This window comes from Papio anubis, chromosome 3, assembly GCF_008728515.1.
Source record: "Papio anubis isolate 15944 chromosome 3, Panubis1.0, whole genome shotgun sequence".
Lineage (NCBI taxonomy): Eukaryota > Metazoa > Chordata > Mammalia > Primates > Cercopithecidae > Papio > Papio anubis.
Window position 1 is genome coordinate 102,454,843 of NC_044978.1, and position 24,778 is coordinate 102,479,620.

The 24,778-nt window shown below is 37.6% G+C and overlaps 2 long non-coding RNA genes across 3 annotated transcripts in view; one reads left to right on the forward strand and one right to left on the reverse strand.

Moving 5' to 3' along the window:
- The window catches only part of LOC108585960, a 50,780-nt gene extending 28,156 nt beyond the window's left edge, over positions 1 to 22,624 (reverse strand). Inside the window, exons 1-2 of the long non-coding RNA XR_001902588.3 lie at positions 22,581 to 22,624; positions 16,707 to 16,873 (exon numbers count right to left, since the gene is read on the reverse strand). This is a non-coding gene — a long non-coding RNA (uncharacterized LOC108585960). The remainder of the gene's footprint in view (positions 1 to 16,706; positions 16,874 to 22,580) is intronic.
- A 58-nt stretch (positions 22,625 to 22,682) lies between these two features.
- The window catches only part of LOC108585959, a 33,314-nt gene continuing 31,218 nt past the window's right edge, over positions 22,683 to 24,778 (forward strand). Inside the window, exon 1 of one of the 2 annotated variants that reach the window (XR_001902585.3) lies at positions 22,683 to 22,952. This is a non-coding gene — a long non-coding RNA (uncharacterized LOC108585959). The remainder of the gene's footprint in view (positions 22,953 to 24,778) is intronic. The other variant, XR_001902587.3, reaches the window with a different exon arrangement.

A 24,778-nucleotide genomic window follows, 5' to 3' on the forward strand; every position in this document is an offset into this window, starting at 1 on the left:
AACCAGAGAAAGCAGAATGGTTCACAATTCTGGACCTCAAGGATGACTTCTTCTGTATTCCCCTACACTATGACTCCAAGTTTCTCTGTGCTTTTGAGGATCTCACAGACCACACATCCCAACTTACGTGGACCGTTTTGCCCCAGGGGTTTAGAGATATCCTCATCTCTTTGGTCAGGCAATGGCCCAAGATCCAGGCCACTTCTCAAGCCCAGGCACTCTGGTCCTTCAGTATATGGATGATTTACTTTTGGCTACCAGTTCAGAAGCCTCATGCCAGGAGGATACTCTAGATCTCTTGAACTTCCTAGCTAATCAAGGGTACAAGGTGTCTAGGTCGAAGGCTCAGCTTTGTCTACAACAGGTCAAATATCTAAGCCTAACCTCAGAAGGACCAGGGCCCTCATCAAGGAATGAATACAGCCTATACTGGATTATCCTCACCCTAAGACATTTAAAACAGTTGTGGGGGTTCCTTGGAATCACTGGCTTTTGCTGACTATGGATCCCCGGATACAGCGAGATAGCCAGCCCCTCTATACTCTAATCAAGGAGACCCAGAGGGCAAATACTCATCTAGTAAAATGGGAACCAGGGACAGAAAAAACCTTCAAAACCTTAAAGTAGGCCCTCGTACAAGTTCCAGCTTTAAGCCTTCCCACAGGACAAAACTTATCTTTATGCATCACAGAGAGAACAGGGATAGCTCTTGGAGTCCTTATTCAGACTCATAGGACAACCCCACAACCAGTGGAATACCTAAGTAAGGAAATTGATGTAGTAGCAAAAAGCAGAAGGAAAGCATCGGGCAGATGCTGAGGCCAAAATTGCTGCCATGCGGAACCTCCCATTAGAAATACTTATGAAAGGACCCTTGGTATGGAACGACCCCCTCCAAGAGATTAAGCCCCAGTATTCCCCAACTGAAACAGAATGGGGACTTTCACAGGGGCATAGTTTTCTCTCCTTGGAGTGGTTGGCAACAGAAGAAGGAAAGGTACTTATACCCAAAGTCAGTCAGTGGAAAATACTTAAACCCTCCACCAAACTTTTCATATGGGTATTGAAAATGCTCATCAAATGGCCAAATCCCTATTTACAGGGCCAAATCTCCTCTGGACCATCTGACAGGTAGGCAAAGCCTATGAGGTGTGCCAAAGGAATAATCCCTTACTCCATCATAAGGCTCCTTTGGGGGAACAAAGAATAGATCACTATCCTGGAGAGGACTGGCAGTTAGACTTCACCCATATGCCTAAGTCAAAGGGATTTCAGTACCTGTTGGTCTGTGTCGATACCTTTACAAATTGGATAGAAACTTTCCCCTGCAGGACAGAGAGGCTTAGGAAGTGATTAAAGTCCTAATTTATTAAATAATTCCTAGATTTGGGCTTCCCCAAAGTTTACAGAGCAACAATGGTCCAGCTTTTAAAGCCACAATAACTCAGGGAATTTCCAGGGCGCTAAGGATATGATATCACATTCACTGAGCCTGGAGGCCACAATCTTCGGGGAAGATCCAGAAGGCAAATGAAACACTCAAGAGGCACTTAAGGACACTAACACAAGAAACTCATCCCCCATGGCCTACTCTTTTGCCCATGGCCTTGTTGAGAATCCAAAATTCTCCCCCAAAATGGGGCTCAGTCCGTATGAAATGTTGTATGGACGACCTTTTCTCACCTCCTACTTGATCAGGAAATGGCCAACTTGGTCAAAGATATAACTTCTTCGGCAAAATATCAACAAAACTTTAAAAACCTAACTGAAGGATGTCACAGAGAAAAGGGAACAGAGTTGTTTCAACTAGGAGGTCTAGTGTTGGTCAAATCTGTCCCCTCTACCTCCCCATCTATGGACTCTTTGTGGGAAAGAGCATACTCGGTAATCCTCTCTACCACCACTGCAGTTAAGGTGGCAGGAGTGGAATCTGGAAATCCCCTGAGGAACTTGTGGGACTGTCAGCTCAGGAGTCCTAACATCAGCCAGACCAGCCTTGATTACCAGCGAACTGTTGGAGGACTTGCATCTCCTATTTCGGAAGGAAACATCCCAGACTAAAAAGGCTCCTATCACTGATCCTGAAGAAAAACCCCTTCTTCCTTAAAAAAGATAAGTGAAAACCTACATAATCTTTATCTTTAACACCTCTCCTTACCCCTTTAATGGAACCCTAATCACATGAACCTTCTTTGTATCTTCCTTTCTTTTGACAGCAATTTACTCCTACCTTTAACTCAGACTGGATAAAATGATCTCGTCTTCCAGAGCACCCTCTTTACCTTCCTATTTACTCTTTGCCTATGTATCCCTCCTGCTTCCTTGGATACCTCATACAATCACCCCTCTCCTTCCACTAGCTCCTAATTACCTCTACCAGACTCTCAACTTAACCCACTCTCTATCGAACCAGTCTAATCCTTTCTGGGCAAATGACTGTTGGCTTTGTATCTCTCTATCAACCTATGCTGACATTGCCACTCTCATTCCTGCAAAAAACGGAGTCTTTACCAACTTAACCTACCACCCTCGTTATGGAGGAAAAGACATTTTCCGACTTCTAAATATGCAATCATTAGCTGACTTCCCCATCTCTGATAGGACCAAGTATACCCTAACAGGATGTGCAATCCAACTTTTACGTTCTTACATTTCCGATCTCATCTATTACACAAGCAATGAAAAGCCCATACATGGCCTTGTAATTATGAATACCATCTTAATTTTCCAAACCCCTTTATGTATCCAATGCAACCTATTATCAGGTCTGCCCTGGGGCACCTACTACTCCATCAGTGTAATTACACCCTAAAACTTCAAGCCCCAACTGATCATAGTAACTTCGGAGTCACCCAAACAGCTCCATTCAGACAGCTTGTCTGCTTCTCAGAGCCCCCCAAAATCATCACCTCCTCCCTGCTTAACAAACAGTCCAGGTTTTATAATGGCAAATATACTCCCTAGATGACCATTCATCCCTAGAACCCCTGCAGCAGCGACTCCACCTCTAGTGAATGCTTTCTCATCCCCTCTTTCTATCACTGTCTCGAATGGTTCCTAGTAGATACAAAATGGTTTTTTCTCCAATGGGAAAATAGTTCTATTTTCAGGAAGCCACTCAGTTGACTCCCAACACCCCTTTCCAGCCTCTCACTGGAGCTACCTTGCAAGTACTCTAGGAGTATGGGAAAATGAAAACAACAAATTCACACACCTTTTTAACATACACAACCAGTTATGTCTACTCAGTCAAGGTATATTCTTCTTAAGTGGAACATTGACCTATATCTCCCTCCCCACTAACTGGACAGGCACCTGCACCTTAGGCTTTCTAAATCCCAACATTAACATTGCCCCAGGAAATCAGACCTTATCAGTACTCCACGAAGCTCAAGTCCATCAATGCAGAGCCATACAACTAATACTTGCTAGGAACCAGAATAGCCAGGTTATCTACTTCATTATCCTACTACCACACACTCTCAAAGGATTACTCAGACATTTCCCACGAAATAACAAAATCTATCCTTACTTTGCTATCCTAAATAGACTATTTGGCAGCAGTGACTCTCCAAAACCACCGAGACCTAGACCTCCTCACTGCTGAGAAAGGAGGACTCTGCACCTTCTTAGGGGAAGAGTCTTGTTTTTGCACTAACCAGTCAGGGGTAGTATGAGATGCCACCCAGCGTTTACAGGAAAAGCTCCTGAAATCAGACAATGCCTTTCAAACTCTTATACCAACCTCTGGAGTTGGGCAACATGACTTCTCCCCCTTCTAGGTCCCGTGGTAGTCATCTTGTTGTTACTCGCCTTTGCACCCTGTATTTTTAACCTGCTTGTCAAATTTGTTTCCTCTAGAATCGAGGCCATCAAGCTACAGATCGTCTTACAATTGGAACCCCAAATGAGCTAAACTAACAATTTCTACCAAGGACCGACCTGCTGGCCCTCCCACTGGCCTAAAAAGTTCCCCTCTGGAGGACAATACAACTGCAGGGCTCCTTCTTCACTCTTATCCAGGAGGAAGTAACTAGAATGGTCATTGGCCAAATTCCCAACAGCAGTTGGGGTGTCCTGTTAGAGGGGGGATTGAGAGGTGAAACCAACTGGGCTTCTGGGATGAGTGGGGACTTGGAGAACTTTTATGTCTAGCTAAAGGATTGTAAATGCGCCAGTCAGCACTCTGTGTCTAGCTAAAGGTTTACACACCAATCAGCACTCTGTGTCTAGCTAAAGGTTTGTAAACACTAATCAGCATTCTGTCAAAATGAACCAATCAGCTCTCTGTAAAATGGACCAATCAGTTCTCTGTAAAACGGACCAATCAGCAGGATGTGGGTGGGGCAAGATAAGGGAATAAAACAGACCACCCAAGCCAGCAGCGGCAACCTGCTTGGGTCCCCTTCCACTCTGTTCCTTCGCTCTTCACAATAAATCTTGCTGCTGCTCACTCTTTGGGTCTGTGTCGCATTTAAGAGCCATAACACTCACTGTGAAGGTCTGCAGCTTCACTCCTGAAGTCAGTGAGACTGTGAACCCACCAGCAGGAATGAACATCTCCGGACGGGAGGAACAAACAACTCTGGATGCACCGCCTTTATGAACTGTAACACTCACCACAAAGGTCTGCAGTTTTACTCCTGAAACCAGCAAGACCATGAACCCACTGGGAGGAATGAACAACTCCAGATGTTCCAGCTTTAAGAGCTGTAAAACACACTGAGAAGGTCTGCGGCTTCACTCCGGAAGTCAGCGAGACCATGAGCCCACCAGAAGGAAGAAACTCCAGACTTGCCCAAACATCAGAAGGAATAAACTCTGGACACACCATCTTTAAGAACTGTAACACTAACCACAAGGGTCTGCGGCTTCGTTCTTCAAATCAGTGAGACCAAGAACCCACCAATTCTGGACACAATAGGGTCATATGACTCATTGTGATCAATAGACATGAGTGGAAGGGAAGGGATTATATTAGGACTGAGGTTGTGTAAAATCTTTCCACAACCCTCTAGCTTTCTCATTTCCTTTTCCAATGCTCAGGAAGTAACACTTTATGATGAAAAAAAAAAAAAATCCCAATATGAAAACCAATCAGATATCTCAAGACATGACTTAGAAAACTTTAAGATTTATTGAACCCATGCAGATTTTGCATTAACAAGATATTAACTTCTATTTTATTAAATCACTTAGATTTCAGGATAATTTCTTATTTAATCACAGACTAGTCTTCATATAAATGAAAATTATGCTTATTCTGTCTTGAAGTTCAAGGTGTGTTGAGTTGGATATTAAAGCATATGATGTGCACCCTGGAATGTTCTTATTGATTCACATAATACTTACTAACTTTCTATCTTGCAATTACATTCTGCCAAGCACTAACAATACAAATTTCCATATGATATCACAATCTAATAATAAAAAGAATATGAACAAGTAGTTAAAATTCTGCAATATTATTAGTGCCGTTGATGCTCTATTAAGAGATAGAAACCAAGAGTTAAAGAATATTTGAGAAAGAGATAGAGGGAAAATGGCTGATAGGAGGCAGGACTAGATTGCAGTTCCCACTTGGACAGACAGAGCAGCATGTGGACACTCGCATGATTATCTTTTGCTCCAGAACTACTGCAGGAATATACCAGGAAAGGTGAGATAATCCACAGACTTTCTGAAGGAAGTAGATTACTCCTGAAGGACCCAGGAGACATCCCAAATGCTGTGAGTGCCCAAGCTGTGTAAGCGGGAAAGGGGGATCATCCACCCCTGAACACAGACCCTTACTGAGGAACCTGAAGGTAGAGATCATGGGAGAAGAATTTGACCTTACTTGGACTTGAGTCAAATTAGAGTCAAGGGAAATAAAGGTGTAGAGAAAGCAGCAGGAAAAGCCCCATGGGCTCTCTCGATCCCCAGGGAAGCAATTTCTGCCTTGTCTCCTAGGGGCCCTTGGGGAGGGCTGCCAGAGGAACAGGGAAAAGACCACATGAAGAAATAAACCTCCAGCTAAACTTTAATAACAATTCCAACCAAACACAGCATCTCCTGGCCAGAACTTGGGGGAAGGTGTGAACCCAGCGTTCAGACTTAACAGGAAGGAGGCACGAAAGCTCTATTTGCTTTCTCAGCTGGGAGGCTGGTAGTCTGGGGCAAGTTCTCTGCCCAGCTTACCCGCTGCCTGGAATCAAACTCAGTGCTGTTGGCAGAGGCACAGTGGGAGTGAGGCCAGCTTTTTGGGTTGCATGGGAGCTGCGTGAGACCTGTAACTGCTGTTTTCCTCACTTCCCTGACAATCTGCATGACACACAGAAAGCACCCATAATCCTCCTAGGAACATAACTCCATTGACCTGGAAACCACACCCCCATCCCCAACAGCAGCCGCAGCAAGTCTCACCCAAGAAGAGTCCAAGCTCAGACATTCCTAACCCTGTCCCCACCTGATGGTCCATCCTGATCCACTCTGGTAGCTGAAGACAAAAGGCATATTCTCTTTGGAGTTCTAGGACTCCACCCACTGCCTGCTCCTCCCTATACTACCACAGCAGATGCCCTCTTGAAAGTGCTACCTGCTGGCAGGAGGTCAACAAGCACAAAAGTAGTGCATTAAGCAACCAAAACTAAGGACCCTCACAGAGTCCATTTCACTGGTCTGCCTCCTCCACTGGAGCAGGTCCTGGTATCCACGGCTGAGAGACCTAAGACAGTTCACATTGCAGGATTCTGTGCAGACAACTCCCAGTACCAGCTCAGAGCCCGGTAGCCCTGCGGCAGGGCTAGATACAGAAAAGAAATAACAATCACTACAGCTTGGCTCTCAGGAAGCCACATCCCTAGGAAAATGGGGAGAGTTTTACATTAAGGGGACACTCCATGGGATAAAAGAATCTGGACAGCAGCCATGAGCCCCAGATCCTACCCAAATGAGAAGGAATGAGAAAAACAATTCTGGTGATATGACAAAACAAAGTTCCTTAACACCCCCTCCCAAAAAAAAATCACACTAGCTCACCAGCAATAGATCCAAACAAAGAAGAAATCTTTCATTTTCCTGAAAAAGAATTCAGAAGCTCAATCATTAAGCTAATCAAGGATGCACCAGAAAAAGTGAAGTCCAATTTAAGGATGAAAAACAAAAACAAAAAACCTGATACAAAAAATTAGGTGAGAAATCTTAAGTGAAATAGATAGCATAAATGAAAAACAATCACAACTTCATTCAATAAAGGGCACACTTAGACAAATGCAAAATGTTCTGGGAAGTCTCAGCAATAAAATCAAACAAGTAAAAGAAAGAGCCCCAGAGCTCAAAGACAAGATTTTTAGATTACCTGATCCAGCAAAGACAGAGAAAAAAGAATTTTAAGAAATGAACAAAATCTCCAAGAGGTTTGGAATTATGTTAAACAACCAAACCTAAGAATAACTGGCATTCCTGAGGAAGAAAATAAATTGAAAAATTTGGAAAACATATTTGGTGGAATAATCAAGGAAAACTTCCTTGGTCTTGCTCGAGACCTAGAGATTCAAATAGAAGAAGCAAAGAACATCTGGGAAATTCATCACAAAAAGATCATCACCTGGGCACATTGCCATCAAGTTATATAAAATCAAGACAAAAGAAATAATCTTAAGAGCTGCAAGCCAAAAGCACCAGGTAACCTATAAAGGAAAACATATTAGATTAACAGCAGATTTCTCAGCAGAAACCCTACAAGCTAGAGGGGATGGGCCCCTATCTTTACCCTTAAAAAAAAACTAATTATCACGCAAGGATTTTTTATCCAGAGAAACTAAACTTGATAAAGGAAGGAAAGATACAGTCTTTTTCAGACAAACAAATGCTGAGAGTATTCACCATTGCCAAGCCAGCATTACAAAAACTGATAAAAGGAGATCTATATATTGAAACAAACTCTGGAAACACATCAAAACAGAACCTTCTTAAAACATAAATATCACAAGACTTATAAAACAAAAATACAATTAAAAAAAGTATACGGCTAACAAATGGCAAAATGAATGGAATAATACCTCACATCTCAATACTAACATTGAATGTAAATAGCCTAGATGCTGCACTTAAAACATACAATATTGCAGAATGGATAAGAATTCACCAACCAAGTATCTGTTGCCTCAAGAGCCTCCCTTAACATGTAAGAATTGGCATAAACTTAAGGTAAAGGCGTAGAGATAAACATTCCATGCAAATGGACACAAAAAGCAAATAGGAGTAGCTATTCTTATATCAGATAAACAAAATTTTAAATCAACAGCAGTTAAAAAAGACAAAGAGGGACATTATATAGTGATAAAAGGCCTTGTTCAACAAGAAATTTCACAATTCTAAATATACAAAAACAAAGATAAATAGGTGGGACTTAATTAAACTAAAGAGTTAAAAGGAACAGTTGGCAGAGTAAACAGGCAACCCACAAAGTGGGAGAAAATCTTCACAATCTATACATCTAACAAAGGAATAATATCCAGAATCGACAAGAAACTCAAATAAATTAGCAAGAAAAGAGCAAACAATCCCATCAAAAAGTGGGCTAAGGATATGAATAGATGATTCTCAAAAGAAGATACAGAAATGGCCAACAAACATGGAAAAATGCTCAACATCACTAATGATCAGGGAAATCTGAAACATGCAATATCACCTTACTCCCGCAAGAGTGACCATCATCAAAAAATAATTTTAAAAAAGATGTTGGCATGGATACAGTGAAAAGGGAACACTTCTGCACTGCTGGTGGGAATGTAAACTAGTACAACCACTATGGAAAGCAGTGTGGAGATTTCTTAAAGAACTAAAAGTGGAACTACTATTTGATCCAGTAATCCCACTACAGGGTATCTACCCAGAGGAAAAGAAGTCATTATACGAAAAAGATACTTGCATACACATGTTTATGATAGCACAATTCACAATTGAAAAAATGTGGAACCAGTCCAAATGTCCATCAATTAACAAGTCAATAAAGAAACTGTGAGATATATATATATATATGTGTGTGTGTGTGTGTGAATTAATGGCATTCACAGCAACTTAGATGGTATTGGAGACTTTTATTCTAAGTGAAGTAACTCAGGAATGGAAAACCAAATATTGCGTGTTCTCACTTATAAGCGGGAGCTAAGTTATTAGGATACAAAGGCATTAGAATAATACAATGAACTTTGAGGATTAGGGGGAAGGGTGGGAAGGAGGGATAAAAACTACACATGGAGTTCAGTTTACACTGCTCAGGTGATGCAGGCACCAAAGTCTCACAAATCCCCACTAAAGAACTCACTCATGTAACCAAACACCACCTGTCCCCCAAAAACCCATGGTAATAAAAAACAAACAAACAAAAATTGAAAGCTACTGCATGTTCAATAACACAGGACACACATTTCAAACAGAGTAAACAGAGACTATTTGCCAGTGTTTAGGTCAAAGAGTGAATAGGGAAAAGTAGTGGAAAATGGTACCATGGATGTAGTTTAGTTGCATACTGTCAACATTGAAGAAACACTGACAGAGGAGAGGGCATGGAGACAACTGAAAATGCATTTGGTTATTGAAATAGTAAAGGTAAAAATAATTTGGATCTCTACAGTAGTGGCAATAAACATGGAGAAAGCAATGTAAATTTTGGAGTCCTTGGTAGAGACAAGGGCTTGTCATCTTGTGGGATATGAGTGTTACAAGAAGAGGGATGGGTAGAGATAATAGTGAAACTTCTAGTTACAAGACTAGAAAGCGATGTTTTAATGCCAAGAGGATCCAAAAGGAGGGAAATGTGACATACTGAATAATGACCTCATAACACTTCCAGATTGTAGTTTTTGGAACCTGTAAATGTCATGTTAGGATTGAGACAGCCAGGTGGGAAGTGTTCCCCAGAAAAACTCCACTAGGCCTGCTCCGTGGGAGGAGTTCACACTGGGGTGGAGCCACAGAAGTTCCTACCATTTGCGGTGGGGAGGACCCTGGCCCTTCCTCTTCCTGGGTGGAACCTAGGATTCAATTTTGAGACAGGAAGCACACTAGCAGGGTCTCTGGCCTTGGGGAGAGTCCCTGGTTCCCTCTTCTTCTTTTCACCCAATAAACCCTGTCCTCCCCACCTTTCAAATTGTCTGCAAGCCTAATTTTTCATGGCCATGTGATAAGGCCCACATCTTTAGCTGAACTAAGGAAAGAGTCCTACAACAAGATCATGAGAAGGGGAAATTATCCTGGATTATCGAGGTTGACCTTCAGAGCAATCACAGGTATTCTTATAAGATGGAGGCAGAGGGAAATTTCAAACAAGGAGAGGGCAATATGATTGTAGATTGGTGTGATGCCACCATAATTCCAGCAGAAGGATATCAGCAGAAGCTGGAAGAGGCAAGGAAGTGATTCTCCCCTGTTATCTCCTGAGTGAGCACAACTCTAACATGTTGATATTAGCCCAGTGAAACTTATTTAGGACTTCTGGTTTCTGAAACCATATGAAAAGAAATTTTATTGCATTAAGACACTGAATAAATTTGTGAGAATTTTTTACAACAGGAATATGAAATAAATACATAAGATTAACCTATAGTTTCTAGCTAGGACCATATATGTATGTGTGTGTGTGTGTATATATATATGCATGTGTGCTTGTGAATTTTGTGTATGTGTGTGTATATAGGTATGTTCACATGTGAATTGATGAAAATATAGAAGAAAGGAAAGGCTAAAACTGAAATAAAATTAAAAAGGCAACGTGGAATGCCATTTGCTTCTCACTTCTCTCCACTAATATTGCAGCCGAGATACTAGATATGAACATATCAAAGGAAGTTAAGAGAGAAAGGTTGTAGACATGCCAAGAAAATTATCCCAGCTGGTAGACAAAGTGCTGTCAGGAGGGCTAATATAGACTTTATGATTCCCTGTCTAGTGCTGTAAAGTTTAAACTCAGCACATCACCATATCTTGTATGCCTGTATACCAGGTCTACCTCTTCCACCATCCTTCCATTAATGATTTTCAAGAAAAAGATGCTAAAATAATTTCATAAAAATCACTTAAGACCTCCAGATAGAAAATGGTTGGTAATAAAAATGATATTTATAACAACCATAAGCCGGTGCCCCAACACCCTCCCTGTACATATAGCCATGTGGAATTAGTAGAATTACGAAAATTATACAGGACAATGCTTCTCTGAATTGAGCAGAAAAAACTCTGAAAGCCCAGGGATACTTTCTGAATCCCCTTTTGTATGAGTTTCTGTAATGAACAAATGATAATTAAATATCAACTGAGTCAGACACTGTTTCAAGTGACTTTTCATGCGTCCTCTATTTGTTTCTCACAATGCCACCATGATATAGTTTGTATGTGTCTGATTATCTCTCTTGCATAGACTGGAAAAAGGAGTCCCAGAGAGCTTAATTCCTAGCCATTAAGCAATAGAGTCAGGAGTCAAACTGAGTTCATATTCTTAACCAATGTGCTGCAGATTCTACTGAAAGTCATGTGTCATTCAGGTTCAATTTTTAGGTCTTCTATTCAAACTTTCTGATTTTAAGAGAGCAGCTGTAGTGCTGCTCAGTGCTCTACAGATCACTATAGATGATCTTTGATATATGTGTTAGATGCAGCAGCAGCAACAATAACAGTGTGGGGTCAACCAGGTTTGGAGGGCCTCCTAAAAATCTCAGGTTTTACTCATGTTTCTGGAACTCTGGCTCTTTTGGAATTAAATTACTGAAACAGATATTTTGTACTTCTTCCTCTTCCACTTTCTGTCTTTTTTTTTTTCCCCCTCCTGGCAACAGATCCTAATAATTGTCAAGATATCTGCTAAAACTTTCATTCTGATAGACCTAATTAGAGCAAGTTTCTGATTAAGATGTGTATATATAGATAATAATTAATTGGATAGACTGCAAAACAAAACTTGTTGAAAATTATCATTACCTATACAAGACATTTCTCCTTTTGATGAAAAGCTATTATATTTTTCATGGCCATCATTTAAAATTGGGAGTCACATTAAACATGAATGTTGATAAATAAAATATAGAGACCCACACTAAATGTATAATAATCCCACCATGTAAACTGAATTTACCTTTGTAATTTTTAATTACCATAAATGCTTTTTTTTGTAATTCATATTTTATTTCTCTAAATGCAAAAGATAAAAATTAACACATCATTTATTAATTGAGCTTATTAATAAGTAGATTTTTAAATTAACTTACATTTAGGCCTCCATTATAATTTTTCCATGTAGCCTATGAATGTTGAAAAAACAGTTATATGGCAAAAGTAAATTCTTTTAATAATGGGAAAACAAACTTTCTTAAAAAACCATTCATTTTCATTTTTATTGTTATAAAATTAGGACATGCAAAGGTATACATTTCACTTTCTGAAAGACGTTCAGTGACAGTCCCTGTCCAGAATATTTGTCCACTCGAACTCTTTCAGTGTAGTTTTTTACTGTTTCTGATTTCAGTGTTTCTGTTGGTTATCTGCATTATATTAATTATAAGCTTATGCCACTATTTCTTGTTTGATCAACTATGGAGCATTAGCTACTGACTTCATTTACTCAAGATTAATTATGATTAACTTCAATTAATCTCCTTTCCCCTTTTCTCCGTGTTTTATAATAAATATTAATTATATTGGTTGCTTATATAATTTAAGAGAATATAGTTAAAACGTTTTTTTTTTCTTTTTTCTTTTCTTTTTTTTTTTTTTTTAATGCGGAGTCTCGCTCTGTCTCCCAGGCTGCAGACTGGAGTGCAGTGGCACCATCTCTGCTCACTGCAAGCTCCGCCTCCTGGGTTCAAGCCATTCTCCTGCCTCAGCCTCCTGAGTAGCTGGGACTACAGGCCCCCTCCACCACGCCCGGCTAATTTTGTTTTTGTATCTTTAGTAGAGACGGGGTTTCAGTGTGTTAGCCAAGATGGTCTGGATTTCCTGACCTCGTGATCTGCCTGTCTCGGCCTCCCAAAGTGATGGAAGATTACAGGCGTGAGCCACCGTGCTCGGCCTTAAAACTCTATTTCTTGGTTCATTAACCTCGGTACCTCAACTTACTCCATCCTGTTCCCACTCTACCTCCCATGTCTGTCAGCATTCCTCAAAAATTTCCTCAAAAAATTCTGTCTTTTGCATTCTGGTCTGTAATTATTACAGATTTTCATGTTTTCACTACAGATTGACTGTGAAACTTAAAAGCTGAAACTTAGTGTTGGCCATATTAAGATTATGGAAATACCATTTATTTCAAAACCAGGTAGATCCTCAGAGGAAATATGGATCCATGCCACTGAACTTTTACAACTAAAGAAAAAAAACTTTTGAGGATCCAAAACGATTCTCCCTTTTATACTTTATCCATCATTCAAAATCATTTTATATTTTAATTTGCTTTGCACTGTCTTTCTTACTTAGAGCTCTGCATGTTCCCTTGGATTTTCTACTTGTATTTCTGTTTTTGACCCAAGAATTATATGCCTTATTAAAATCAGTTAAGGTTGATCAATAATGGTTCCTTCAATGCTCTGATAGTGACTCCTCCTTAGACTTGCTAAATAGGTTTCACTCTGGGAATATCATATATACTCCTTTCTAAAGTACATGTCTAAAACTTCCATGGATAATTTATTTTTCCTGCAGTTTATATTATTTTTTCCAGAAAAAAAAAACATATGGGAGGTAAACTTTCTTCATCTTATTTGCTCACTCTCCGTAGATAGGATATAATATCATTTAGTGTCCAATGGAGGCGACAAGAAACCAAATGTTCATTGTGGTTCTCCTTTCCTTGTAGGGCACTTGCTATTTCTCTCTGGAAACTTTTAGGGGATTTTCTCCTTTCTCCCCACCTTATATATTTTTATCTGATATCTCTGGGTGGGAATAGGCTTTTAAAAATTCAACCTTCTTGACACAAGGTGGGCATTTCTAATCGGAAGACATAAATTTCTATTTTCCACTCTGAAAATTTTCCCTCTGCTATTTCCTCGGTAATTTCTTCCCCTCCTGTTTTTTCATTCTTCCCATACTTAAATATTTTATGATTATTCTTCCATATTGCTAATCTTTTTGTGCCACTTTTCATCTATTTGTATTTTTAGTTCTATGTTCTAAAATAGTTCTTTACTTCCTATTCCAAACATTTTATTAGATTAAATATTCATTAAGCATATTTTAAATTTTACATAACTGTTACCTAAATTCCCAGCAGACAGTTATATATTTTATTGAAACCATCTTATCGGAACTGTCTGAAGATTTTAATTAAAAGTAGTTTATTATTTATTTGTTTACATTCTATTCTCTAACCTTAATTCTATTGCTTTACCTTCAGGATTAGCTGTTTCATTTTTTAGTATTTACACTTTTTTGATCTTAATTGGTCATTAATAAACATGAATAAAGGACCAGGTAAATTATTTTAGGTGTGTTGCAGAAATTTTTTCTGCTGTTACTGGACTGTTTCTTGAATGAGAGGGATGTTTGCTTTCTTTGTGTATGTGATGTTTTAAGGGTTTACTGTGAAATATCCAGGAGTGTGTTATATGTATAGAACAGGTCAACAAATGAGTTAAGACCCATTCAAATACCAAAACAAGGCCAGTCTGACTAATGACAATACACCCTCACTCACTCTGGGAGCCATGGATCCTCCTCAACATACCCATCAACATATATCTGACCTTAAACACTGCTTCCTGATGCACAACAGTGGGAGGAACCTGAACATGCATGTCTTTCATAGTGACTCTCCCTTGGTCATCATCATTTCTGAGCCACCTCTCATACCTGCTGTCTTTAGCTCTTGACTCTAGGAATCTGCACTGTGTAAACACTCCTAGCTTCACTGCAGCATTTTTGCTGTTGAATATATTGAGAGATGGCTCCTTCTTTTGTAATATATCCATCTAGGTATTCCCATCAGTCTTCTGTCTTTCAAAAATTTATTCCAATCTGTTGACTGCTGGTGTTTCTCTGCTGTCATTCTCAGAAGCTCTTTGGATTTATTTACTTTTGTGTTCCTTCACAGAACACTCAACGCATTTTTGAGATAGAGATAATTTAATGAGATTTCTGACTGTAATAACTTGAATCTTGAGAAGTTTTAAATGTTATCTTATAAAGGAAAGCAATTTGCTTGTTTTAAGTCAATGTCAAAGGAATATTCCCATATATGTAGATACATGTGTATGTATATATACCAAAACTTCCATGGATAACTTATTTCTCTTGCGGTTCGTATTAATTGTTTTCCAGAAAAAAATACGTGGGAGGTAAATTTTCTGCATTTTATTTGCTTAATCTCGATAGATGGAATATACATATTTGTGTATATATGTATGTATAAAAAAGTCATATTCTCCGTTCAATAGCATTAACACAAATCTCCAAAAGTACCCTAAATGAGTGAGAAATAATTCAAGGAAAACCATTCTAGAGATTTGAAAATAAAAAATCTTTAAATAATATTGCATTTAAAAAATATATTAAAATGTAAATGACAAGCAGAAAACACAATTTCAATGTGGATAGCTTAAAAAGAGTTGATAACTTTATCATATATATCATCCTTAAAAAACACTTACATTGGGGCCGGGCGCGGTGGCTCAAGCCTGTAATCCCAGTACTTTGGGAGGCCGAGACGGGCGGATAACGAGGTCAGGAGATCGAGACCATCCTGGCTAACACGGTGAAACCCCGTCTCTACTAAAAATACAAAAAACTAGCCGGGCGAAGTGGCGGGCGCCTGTAGTCCCAGCTACTCGGGAGACTGAGGCAGGAGAATGGCGTAAACCCGGGAGGCGGAGCTTGCAGTGAGCTGAGATCCGGCCACTGCACTCCAGCCTGGGCGACAAAGCGAGACTCCGTCTCAAAAAAAAAAAAAAAAAAAACACACACTTACATTAAATTGAGGAAAATATTAAACTTTACAACTGGAAAAAAGGGTACAGGATATGAAAAGGTAATTTAAAAAAATGACATAATCAATAAATGTTAAACATTTTAAATTATGGGTAAAAATTTAAATTTTTAGCAGATAGTATGACAATTCCGATGCTAGTGTCAAAAATATAATTTGAAAAGAAATTTAAGCTAAAAGAGTATGTTGAAGGGATAGTGATTTTTTTACTGAGTCAAAGAAGAGGTGCAGGCCCCAGTATGCATCTGGGGATCTAAGTGACCCAGTGACTCCAAAGTATTTACTCCATCTGAGTGACCCTCATATATCCAACCTTACTTGATTTACAAAGCGAACATGGCAATTGATTCTGACAGTTACATTCACTTTATCTAGAGACCCCAGAGAAGAGCCACTGTTCAGTAGGAAGGATTCTGACCACCGTTTACACACGTATCAGATATAAACAAGTGAGTATAGCCAGAGACACTGGGCACTGTGATTGAACCAGCCTGGTTCACAGGCTAAGCCCTCTGATTAGGGGGTGGCGACTGAATTGGTTACCAACAAATAAAGATAGAAATATTTCATTGACCAAATAAAATAAGAGCTATACAGCTGCGTAATGAGTTGAGGAAGTTTTGTTAAAATAAAGACGTTGCAAAACTATGGAGCAAAATGTCCCTGAAATCATTCTTCATGGTCATCTCTATCCATAAGTATTTGTAGAATGTTAACTTTCTAGGAAAAGCAGCAAATAAGAAATAAATACCATTTTGCTGAGGGTTTGCTGAGCCCTTGTGGACCAAGATTTACTGGAAAAAGATTGGAACACTTGACGTTACCTAAAGACCAATAAGTAACTGAATTTTTATGGAGTTCCAGTTTCATTATCACCGAAGTCCCATGTGGTGAAATTGGACAAGCATTTGAGTGGTCCTGTGAGAATAATAAAAAGAGAAGAAAATCAGTTAAATGGGATCCAAGGGGTCCTGACTCACTTCCCTCATCTTAACACATGGAAACAACAGAAGAATAATGGGTCCACACCGATTCGTATGATTACTTATTACTAATGTGGCCCAACGAGTGAACTGAATTTTGTCCTATTAGAAAACAAATGACTTAGAGGAGGAAGCAAAGAAGTAGAGGCGAGAAAGGAATGGGCACTCCTTTGCTCCGTTATGCAGTTAATCTAAACTGAAGTTTTTGAAACCCATATGAGCACCTAAAACTCAGTCATGAATTTTCTCTTCTCTTTAGGACAGACTGGCCTTAATTCATAGAGCTTAAGAGCTGGAGAAGAATTTAGAACTAAGTCCAGCTGCATTATTTTATAGCAAGCTGATACTCTGAGTAGATATATAACTTTTTGAGATCAGGTTTCCTAAGGTACAGCTGTGTCAGCTTTCTAATATACGTGGCTGTCCTTCTACCATTAGGAAGCTTTGTTCTTTATTGAAAAAATCTATTTGTCTATCTCTACATAATCTGTCATCTATCCATGTGATCTTTAAGAAAAGTTATTTTTTTTAAAATTTATTTATTATTATTATACTGTAAGTTGTAGGGTACATGTGCATAACGTGCAGGTTTGTTACATATGTATACTTGTGCCTTGTTGGTGTGCTGCGCCGCATCAGCTCGTCATTTATCGGGTAGCTCGGTTTTGTCACTCCGCACCTCCCCCACCTCCGATAGGCCCGGTGTGTGATGGTGTTACATTCCTGAGTCAGTCTATTTGTGGTTCCTGAACATCACCGATTGTTTGGTTTTCTGTTCTTGTGATAGTTTGCTGGAATGATGGATTCCAGCTGCATCCATGTCCTCAGGACACAAACTCATCCTTTTTTTATGGCTGCATAGTATTCCATGGTGGCATATTGCCACATTTTTCTTGCAACCAATCTGTCACTAATGGACATTTGGGTTGATTCCAAAGTCTTTGCTATTGTGAATAGTGCTGCAATAAACATCGTGTGCATGTGTCTTTATAGCAGCATGATTTGCAATCCTTTGGGTATATACCCAGTAATGGGATGCTGGGTCATATATGGTACATCTAGTTCTAGATCCTTGAGGAATCGCCATACTGTTTTCCATAATGGTTGAACTAGTTTACAATCCACCAACAGTGTAAAAGTGTTCCCTGTTCTCCACATCCTCTCCAGCACCTGTTGTTTCCTGACTTTTTTTTAATGATTGCCATTCTAACTGGTGTGAGATGGTATCTCATTGTGGTTTTGATTTGCATTTCTCTGATGGCCAGTGATGATGAGCATTTTTTCATGTGTTTGTTGGCTGTATGAATGTCTTCTTTTGAGAAATGTCTGTTCATATCCTTTGCCCACTTTTTGATGGGGTTGTTTGTTTTTTTCTTGTAAATTTGTTGGAGTTCTTTGTAGTTTCTGGATATTAGCCCTTTGTCAGATGAGTAGATTGCAAAAATGTTCTCCCATTCTGTAGGTTGCCTGTTCACTCTGATGGTAGTTTCTTTTGCTGTGCAGAAGCTCTTTAGTTTAATGAGATCCCATTTGTCAATTTTGGCTTTTGCTGCCGTTGCTTTTGGTGTTTTAGACATGAAGTCTTTGCCCATGCCTATGTCCTGAATGGTACTACCTAGGTTTTCCTCTAGGATTTTTATGGTTTTAGGTCTAACATTTAAGTCTCTAATCCATCTTGAATTAATTTTCTTATAAGGAGTAAGGAAAGGATCCAGTTTCAGCTTCCTACTTATGGCTAGCCAATTTTCCCAGCACCATTTATTAAATAGGGAATCCTTTCCCCATTTCTTGTTTCTCTCAGGTTTGTCAAAGATCACATGGCTGTAGATGTGTGGTATTATTTCTGAGGACTCTGTTCTGTTCCATTGGTCTATATCTCTGTTTTGGTACCAGTACCATGCTATTTTGGTTACTGTAGCCTTGTCAAATCGACGCAATTAAAAATGATAAAGGGGATATCACCACTGACCCCACAGAAATACAAACTACCATCAGAGAATACTATAAACACCTCTATGCAAATAAACTAGAAAATCTAGAAGAAATGGATAATTTCCTGGACACTTACACTCTTCCAAGACTAAACCAGGAAGAAGTTGAATCCCTGAATAGACCAATAGCAGGCTCTGAAATTGAGGTAACAATTAATAGCCTACCAACCAAAAAAAGTCCAGGACCAGATGGATTCACAGCTGAATTCTACCAGAGGTACAAGGAGGAGTTGGTACCATTCCTTCTGAAACTATTCCAATCAATAGAAAAAGAAGGAATCCTCCCTAACTCATTTTATGAGGCCAACATCATCCTGATACCAAAGCCTGGCAGAGATACAACAAAAAAAGAGAATTTTAGACCAATATCCCTGATGAACATCGATGCAAAAATCCTCAATAAAATACTGGCAAACCGGATTCAGCAACACATCAAAAAGCTTATCCACCATGATCAAGTGGGCTTCATCCCTGGGATGCAAGGCTGGTTCAACATTCGCAAATCAATAAACATAATCCAGCATATAAACAGAACCAAAGACAAGAACCACATGGTTATCTCAATAGATGCAGAAAAGGCTTTTGACAAAATTCAACAGTCCTTCATGCTAAAAACGCTCAATAAATTTGGTATTGATGGAACATACCTCAAAATAATAAGAGCTATTTATGACAAGCCCACAGCCAATATCATATTAAATGGGCAAAAACTGGAAAAATTTCCTTTGAAAACTGGCACAAGACAGGGATGCCCTCTCTCACCACTCCTATTCAACATAGTGTTGGAAGTTCTGGCTAGGGCAATTAGGCAAGAGAAAGAAATCAGGGGTATTCAGTTAGGAAAAGAAGAAGTCAAATTGTCCCTGTTTGCAGATGACATGATTGTATATTTAGAAAACCCCATTGTCTCAGCCCAAAATCTCCTTAAGCTGATAAGCAACTTCAGCAAAGTCTCAGGATACAAAATTAATGTGCAAAAATCACAAGCATTCTTATACACCAATAACAGACAAACACAGAGCCAAATCATGAATGAACTTCCATTCACAATTGCTTCAAAGAGAATCAAATACCTAGGAATCCAACTTACAAGGGATGTAAAGGACCTCTTCAAGGAGAACTACAAACCACTGCTCAGTGAAATAAAAGAGGACACAAACAAATGGAAGAACATACCATGCTCATGGATAGGAAGAATCAATATCGTGAAAATGGCCATACTGCCCAAGGTAATTTATAGATTCAATGCCATCCCCATCAAGCTACCAATGAGTTTCTTCACAGAATTGGAAAAAACTGCTTTAAAGTTCATATGGAACCAAAAGAGCCCGCATCTCCAAGGCAATCCTAAGTCAAAAGAACAAAGCTGGAGGCATCACGCTACCTGACTTCAAGAAAAGTTATTTACTCTATAAGATGTTCTTTAGAATTTAATTTCCATCCATAAGTTAAAACTCAATAAATTTATATCCAACCTCTTTTTGTTAAATATATATTTATTTCCTGAATATCCCCCTTTCATGTGTAAGTTCACTTCAAAGTTTTATATACTATCTTTCAGGGAAATGTTTCTTTATGTTAGTGAATATCTTTACTTTTTAACTAATTAATTTCCTACTTTCTTATGTAGTTTTCATATCTGGTAGACTTAACAGAACTGACAGACACAAAAATACATAAACACACGTACACGTACACACATATTCTACAGAAGCCTTGCTAGTAGGGAATTTTACGTTTGTAGTTTTTAGTGTGGGAGTGGGGAAATAGGCATTGATTTTCTATAGATCACCCTGAAATTTGCCTCAGAGTGATATATGATATTATGCTATAATTGCCTCTTTCTTGTCTAATGACAAGAAAATATATAAATTAAAAAAACCTCATGTTTGAACAATGGCACATCTCATCAATTTAGTTCAGTATCACATAATATAAACTTAGCTATACACAGTGACGTATCAATTTACCTTTATTACTTAGTTTTTGTGCACATGTAGTATCAAACTTAATCTTGTATGTAATTTGTGGGTTCAAGATTTTTGTGATACATACTGCAGGTGCCATATAATTAAACAATAAAATTTATAATAAAACCAATATGGATCTAGTAATCTCTATTATACTACTCTTTAAACTTTAATATTAGCAGCAACAAACTTTATTAAAAATGCTTGGGAAAAATATTTAAAATATGTTTTTTAACTTGATAAATTTAGAACAATTTAGTAGTCAGTATATTTTTTGATTAGCTATTAATAATTTATTTCATTCTACCTTGGAGTAAGTTAAGCATATCAGAATTAACTGCTGAATTATTACACTTGTCGTTGCATAGAGGATAAAGATAGAAGCAAGCATAAAATAATGCATTTCTAAAAAAGAAAATATCACACTTGATATATAAAGAAAATAGGAAAACATGTAACTAATAATGATTTATGTAAGTCAATTTACATATGCAAAAGAAATTGTCTAGAAATAAATATTTGTCTTAGTAACATAATGCTAAACAAACTTCATAGGGAATATTCAAGAAAAATGCAGTTTTAATTTTAATATGCACATGAGATCAATTAATGTATTCACATAGGCAAATATGAAGGCAATGACCCTGATTCTGAAGCTTGTTATTTCTGGAGTTGGCATATGGCTCTTTCTAACAGCAGACATAATGATTTCAATAAATTAGCTGCTAATGCCATGTAATGAAATCTGATTTGTGTTAATTTGGCCATTACTTAGTAATTTAATGTTAATTTTTTTTAAAAAATCAGTTTTGAAGGCAGTATTAGAATTTCATTTTCCATCTAACGTTTTAAAAATAAACAAGAAAAAAATTTTGATTCAGATGTTAAATAAAACGAAAGTTGTTTTACAAAGTGAGAATGCAGAATATTACTCAGAGAGAGTTTACATAGAAATTTGTTTATAATACTCCAATTTTTAAAAATTCCATTGAACAATAGTCATGTCATAGAGCTGAATAGGGCTATTTTAGTCATATTTAAAATAATCATTGCTAAATTCCCTTGTTGAAATCTTATCCACTCCTACCATTTTTATTTGTTGCAGAACATCATAAGGTTTGTCTTGTTACATGTGATGGTGAAGGTAGTGGTGGTGGCAGTAATATTTACATATATGTAAATCTATACATATTTGTATGTATATATTATATATAATTGCATATATTAGGTTATTTATTTAAATAAAATCATTAGAAATCAAATTTGTTAAAAGAGAAAACATTTTTTTCTCTCTGAGCCATGCCAAGTAAAATAAAGAAGATTTTCCTCGTAAGTTTGGTTTTGCACAGATAGATTCATGTTGAATATGAGCTTACATAAAAGCTAACAAACATGAATATTTTCTCTTTGATTTTTGTTGGAGTATAAAAAGAGTACAATAGAAGTTAAAGTCATTCCTACTCTTATGTGTACTATTCTTAAAATCTCATTTAACTTTATACAACTCTTTTTTCTCACACAGGAGTGGGATAATGGTAATTAACTCATACATCTCTGATGGGAATGTAATGAGCTAATATATGTGAAGTGTCTGGCAAATGGTAAAGATTAAAAAATGTTGGAAAGAAGTATCACTTAAATAGATAATGTCCTTAATTGAGCACAGGTATCCCTTGCTTACATCTTTCAGTCCAGTCTCTATGTTTCACCCAGAATGAAATATAAATCTGACTTTTGTTATGACTACTTTGCTTAAAATTCTGTTATGGATACATCTAGGATACAGGCCAGAATCGATGTCATGGAATACAAGGCACTTCATGTTTTGGCTTGTGCAATTTTCTTCTGCCACCTCTCTATTTTGGTGATTCATGATTGTCAGTCTATCCACACTGAACTCTTTGTATTTACCTAAATGAATCATGATGTTGAATGCCCTCATGCCTATTTATATAATATTCTTTCCTTCTGAAAAGCTTACCCTAACATTGTTTGCTTGGGAATTACCTACTGATTCTTCTAGACTCTAGGATGTGATCATTAATACTCCTAGGTGAGTCATTTTAGTCTCATTGTTCTCATAGTTGCTTTAATACCTCATACTTGAGAATATTACTGTATATAATGTATATTTATTTGCATATATCGCTCTCCCTCATAGACTCCTGGCATCACAGTGACTAGTGACATGTGTAATATATCTTTCTACACATAGTGCTCAATATCCTATCTAGCATTCAGTGAACTTTTAGTGACTATTTCTTAAACCTTATGTTGAAGATAATGCAACAATTGTGTTCATAAAATGATCTTCCAATAAGAGAAATTTATTTGAAGTACCCAAGATTTATTTATTATTTATTATTTATGAGCTAACATTCCTGTTTCTTAGCAGCTGTATTTTTATGTTCAATTTCATGAAATTCTAAATTCATCTGCATTCAATTATAAATATTAGAAACATTGCTTTATTTTACATAACACAATCTTTCTCATTTCCTGCAGTGGTGTCCATGTCACATTCACTCTGGTAAATTTCTTGTTTCATGGAAAGAACAGAATATATGGCAAGTTCATTTGGTGCTAATTAGAAGTTGGACATATTGATGATTTACTTCTTTCTCTAAGACAAAGTTAGAACTGCCGAAACAGTGACTTGTGACTTGTGAGTCTTTTTGCTGATTTAAAAACAGACACGGGAGATTAGAAAATACCCATGGCCCACATACAAGTAGGTGAAAGATACTGAACTGCAATGTATTTAAGAACGTGAGATCTTAAACCTGATTTTTCTGATATTTACATTGGAATTTTTAGAATGGAAAATTGTATGCTGAACCAACATGCATTCTATTGTAGCTGAGGAAGACACCTTTCTGTGTGAGAAACCCCAGCGTTTCCCAGAGATTTGCACGTGTGTTCACATTGCTACAAAGTTCATTAGCACTTTATTATTAAGTATCTGCTGCATATATCATCATTTCAGTGAGACACTAAGGTTTTGGTTCTTATCTACTTTGACTGTTGGTGTCAAATAAAAGGTTTTCCATGTAATGTAGGGTGTTCTAACATTCCGAGGGGATAAGTGGCCATATTAGAATTTTTTTTCTAGACAAATTATCATTTTCTAAAATTATACAAACCACCTCTTCTTACATCATATATAGATGCATTAAATGCTTTTTATTTTATAAACATTCTAAATAATAAGAAAAAAATGGCTTGCTTTATCAAATTATTCACAAATTTCACATATCATAGTACACGTGTTTACCACTTTAGAGCACTTGCTAACTAAATGTGGAATCATTACAAGTTCTTTTCCTAATTCACCATTATGTGACATTAAAACAAAATCAAACAAGTATGAGCTTGGGTGCCTATCGGGATTAAGATGTGTTGATCCAGTAACCTGGACTAAGAACCTAAGCAGAACAAGACCTGCTTATGTGTTTGAATGCATGAGATCGAGGAAGGCATTTCAATGATTGGAGAGTATTATTGGGGCATAAAGAAAACCAGAGTGAAATAGTCCAACTCTGACATTGGTCTGAAGAGGCTAACATATATAGGAGTACGCAGCTTATCAATTAAGCTGAATGAATAATAGCAAAAGAGGAAGATGTTGCTTCTGAAAGAGGAAAGATAAAAAGGCTTAGTTTTACTGTTTAGTGTTGCTTAGGGAAACAGAACAAACATGTTTTATATACTTACATATATATATTTAAAATATATGTGTATATATTTTATTACATATATAAATCTACAAATAAATTTTTATATACAGAGGTTTTATATTATATGTATAAAACCTGACTAATGTTGTTACATCCTGATAAACCCAATATATGTTGAACATTATTAATTAATATATATTTA